Source organism: Portunus trituberculatus, chromosome 18 (assembly GCF_017591435.1).
Source record: "Portunus trituberculatus isolate SZX2019 chromosome 18, ASM1759143v1, whole genome shotgun sequence".
Classification (NCBI taxonomy): domain Eukaryota; kingdom Metazoa; phylum Arthropoda; class Malacostraca; order Decapoda; family Portunidae; genus Portunus; species Portunus trituberculatus.
Window position 1 is genome coordinate 10,167,050 of NC_059272.1, and position 5,000 is coordinate 10,172,049.

Sequence of the window (5,000 nt, forward strand, 5' to 3'; positions counted from 1 at the left end):
CTCCTTTCACCTGTAGGCCCTGTTCACCTAGCAGTGAGTAGGTACGGGATGTAAATCGAGGAGTTGTGACCTTGTTGTCCCGGTGTGTGGTGTGTGCCTGGTCTCAGGCGTATCCGAAGATCGGAAATAATGAGTTCTGAGCTCGTTCCATAGGGTAACGTCTGGTTGTCTCGTCAGAGACTGCAGCAGGTCAAACAAACAAACACCGCGTAGTGTCGTGGTTAGTACGCTCGACTCACACTCGAGATGGTCCGGGTTCGAGTCCCGGAGGCGGCGAGGCAAATGGGCAAGCCTCTTAATGTGTAGCCCCTGTTCACCTAGCAGTAAATAGGTACGGGTTGTAACTCGAGGGGTTGTGGCCTCGCTTTCCCGGTGTGTGGAGTGTGTTGTGGTCTCAGTCCTACCCGAAGATCGGTCTATAAGTTCTGAGCTCGCTCCGTAATGGGGAAGACTGGCTGGGTGACCAGCAGGCCACCAAGGTGAATTACACACACACACACGGTTAAGAAAATTTTCAGTTTACATTAGTCACTCCAAGGAGAGGAGAAAACGTAGTGTTACCTCGCTACAGTAAGAGAAAATATACACATTTGAAGATACACTATGGTATAAAAAATAGTTTGCATACACTACTCATGTAAAAGATATGGATATTATTAAGAGAGTTATAACTGAATAAATGCTACACTTTTTGCAAATGACTTATAATTTTGGCTTCGTTATGTGCCCATGTGGTGCGTTCAATTCATTACCGATAATCACGAATAAAAAGTAATGAATCGTCTTTTCATAAGCACTTTCATTACTCCATCATGAATTACTATACTATTTGTATATAAGTAGAAGATTCCACCAGGTTTGAGAGTTTTTTTTTTTTATGAAACCGTTAAAAATCATCCTGAGTTACTCACTCGTTACTGTTGATTATATTTCTTTATTGTGATTAAAGATAGGGAAGGTAACGTGTTCGGAAATCGTTTTTAAAAGTAAATGAATCAATACCTACAATATTTACATGCAAGAAAAGAGAAGAGCGCAGCTGGTGTGTTGATGCTGGTAAGGTTAATAAAATCGCCATGGAAGGCATATTGACTTGAATTCAGTAAACATAAATTGGAATGAAGTAAAATCTTTTCCTTTGCTGATTCTTTTTTATCATTATCAATCTTGTTGGTACAAACAAGTGTTGTCATATTTTATGCGTTTTTTTGGAATAATAATAACGAACATAGACAATAGTCAGGTACAATATAACGCGCAACATTTCAAACGTATTTTCAAACTCTGCCATGCTGCCTAAATCGCTTCGCCACAACCCTGGACACCACACACATCCCCGCCCATCACAATTCTACTTTGGTGATACTGCGAGACACTGCCTAGTGTTTCCTTGCAAGAAATAGTATCAAAACACATCATTATTCGTAAAAACACTGAATAAGCAATACTCTTTCGTTTTTTTTTTTTTTTTTTTTTTACATTACAAGGGCACTGGCCAAGGGCAAACAAAGTGTTGGAAAAAAAAAATCCCGCTGGTTGCCAGGCCCTGTTAAGAGGAAAGTAGAAAGAGAAAAAACAAAAAAATCTAAAAGGAGGGTCCAGTTAACGTAAGAGGTGTCTTGACACTCCTCTTTTGAAAGAGTTTAAGTCATAGGCAGGTGGAAATACAGACACAGGTAGAGAGTTCCAGAGTTTACCAGTGTAGGGAATGAAGGAGTGAAGATACTGGTTAACTCTTGCATTAGGAAGATGGACAGAATAGGGATGAGAAGAAGTAGAGAGTCTTGTGCAGCGAGGCCGCAGGAGGGGGAAGGCATGCAGTTAGCAAGTTCAGAAGAGCAGACAGCATGAAAACAGCGGTAGAAGACAGATAAAGATGCAACATTGCGGCGGTGACTTAAAGAATCAAGACAGTCAGTTAGAGGAGAAGAGTTGATAAGACGAAAAGCTTTAGATTCCACCTTGTTTAGTAAAGCTGTGTGTGGATCCCCCAGACATGAGAGCCATACTCCATACACGGGCGGATAAGGCCCTTGTACAGAGCAAGCAGCTGGGAGGAGAGAAAATGGACGAAGACGCCATAGGACACCTAACTTCTTGGAAGCTGATTTAGCAAGAGTAGAGATGTGAAATTTCCAGTTTAGATTTTTAGTGAAGGATAGACCGAGTGTGTTTAATGTAGAGGAGAGGGAAGTTGAGTGTTATTGAAGAAGAGAGGATAGTTGTCTGGAAGGTTATGTCGAGTAGATAGTTGTAGAAATTGAGTTTTTGAGGCATTGAACAAAACCAGGTTTTCTCTGCCCCAATCAGAAACAAGTGAAAGATCAGAAGTTAGGCGTCCTATAGCATCTCGCCTTGAGTCATTTAATTGTTGTTGGGTTGGGCGTCTGTTGAACGCTGTTGAATAATGCAGGGTGGTATCATCAGCATAGGAGTGGATAGGGCATTGAGTCAGATTTAGGAGATCATTGATGAATAATAGAAAGAGAGTGGGTGATAGGACAGAACCCTGTGGAACACCACTGTTGATAGTTTTAGGGAAGAACAGTGACCGTCTACTACAGCAGCAATAGAACGATCGGAAAGGAAACTGGAGATGAAGGTACAGAGAGAAGGATAGAATCCGTAGGAGGGTAGTTTAGAAATTAAAGATTTGTGCCAGACTCTATCGAAGGCTTTCGATATGTCAAGGCCGACAGCAAAGGTTTCACCGAAGTCCCTAAAAGAGGATGACCAAGATTCAGTTAGGAAAGTAAGAAGATCACCAGTAGATCTGCCTTTACGGAAACCATACTGGCAATCAGAGAGAAGGTTGTGAGCTGATAGATGCCTCATTATCTTCCTATTAAGGATAGACTCAAAGGCTTTAGAAAGGCAGGAAATCAAAGCTATAGGGCGGTAGTTAGAAGGATTGGAGTGGTCACCTTTTTAGGGACAGGTTGAATGTGAGCAAACTTCCAGCAAGAAGGATAAATAGAAGTAGAGACACAGATGAAAGAGTTTGACCAGGCAGTGAGCGAGTTCGGAAGCACAGTTTTGAGAACAACAGGAGGGACTCCATCCGGACCGTAAGCCTTCCGAGAATCAAGGCCAGAGAGGGCCAGGAAAACGTCTTTATAAAGAATTTTAATTTTAGGGATGAAGTAGTCAGAGGGTGGAGGAGTAGGAGGAATATGCCCAGAATCATCCAAAGTTGAGTTGGTAGCAAAGGTTTGAGCGAAGAGTTCAGCTTTAGAAAAGAAGAGACAGCTGTAGAGCCATCTGGATGAAGTAAAGGAGGGAAAGACGAAGAAGTAAAGTTGTTAGAGATATTATTGGCTAGATGCCAGAAATCTCGAGAGGAGTTAGAATTGGAAAGACTTTGACATTTTCTATTGATGAAAGAGTTTTTAGTAAGTTGGAGAATAGATTTGGCATGATTACGGGCAGAAATATATAGGGCATGAGTTTCAGCAGTTGGATGGCTACGGAACCGTTTGTGAGCCGCCTCTCTATCATTGACAGCACGAGAACAAGCAGAGTTAAACCAAGGCTTTTTAGCTTTAGGGTTAGAGAAAGTATGAGGAATGTATAGCTCCATGCCAGAGATAATCACCTCTGTTATGCGCTCGGCACAAAGAGAAGGATCTCTGACATGAAAACAATAATCATCCCAAGGAAATCAGAATAGTACTGCCTTAGTTCCTCCCACTTAGCAGAGTTAAAATGCCAGAAGCACCTCCGCTTAGGCGGGTCCTGAGGCTGCACTGGAGTGATAGAACTGGTAACGGAAATTAGATTGTGGTCGGAGGAGCCCAACGGAGAGGAAAGTTTAACAGAGTAAGCAGAAGGGTTGGAGGTTAGGAAAAGATCAAGAATGTTGGGCGTGTCTCCAAGGCGGTCAGGAATACGGGTAGGGAACTTCACTAGCTGCTCTAGGTCATGAAGGATAGCAAAGTTGAAGGTTTGTTCACCAGGTTGGTCAGTGAAAGAAGATGAAAGCCAAAGCTGGTGGTGAACATTGAAATCCCCTAAAATGGAGATCTCAGCAAAAGGAAAGTGAGATAAGATGTGCTCCACCTTGGAAGTCAAATAGTCAAAGAATTTTACATAGTCAGAGGAATTAGGTGAGAGGTATACAGCACAGATGAATTTAGTTAGAGAGTGACATTGAAGTCTTAGCCAGATGGTAGAAAATTCTGAAGATTCAAGATTGTGGGCACGAGAGCAAGTGGTGTCGTTACGCACGTATGCGCAACATCCAGCTTTCTATAATTGGTTTAAATGACATTAAGAAATAATCAGAGGCGCAATATAAAAGTGTGCATAAGAAAATACTGGCACGGAAAATTATTTGAGAATTGCAGCAAACATTCTGATTACGTGAAAAAATAAACTTATAAATAGATAGCAATAGTGAAAATTTGATGCCATCATAATGTAATAACACAGGAGTACCAATATGGACTGAGCACAACCGTGAAATATGCAAACGAAAATGTCAACATAAAAGATTATTCCGAAAGAATTGAGCTACTACTTTCTGATTACATAAAGAGTAAAATTACACTAAAAAATGCAAAAGTGTAATAAAATAGTAATGCAATTAGGTAATGTGAATAATTCAAGCAAAGAACATGATCAGATTACACAAGCTTTACAGTGATGAAAAATAATATTAATTTAAGGAAAAAAGCACAATAGTGGAATAATGAAACGGATTCCATGCCATCAGTAAGAAGCAGGAAGGACAAAAAGACATTTACGATAAAACAAACTTAAGCATCGATTCGTTTAATTAGAAAGAAAGTCAATCTGAAACATATAAAATCCAGAGCAGAATAATGAATATGACCAGATGAACTCACAGCTTCAATATTTTTTACATGGACATAGGCGAGAGAGAGAGAGAGAGAGAGAGAGAGAGAGAGAGAGAGAGAGAGAGAGAGAGAGAGAGAGAGAGAGAGAGAGAGAGAGAGAGAGAGAGAGAGAGAGAGAGAGAGAGAGAGAGAGAGAGAGAG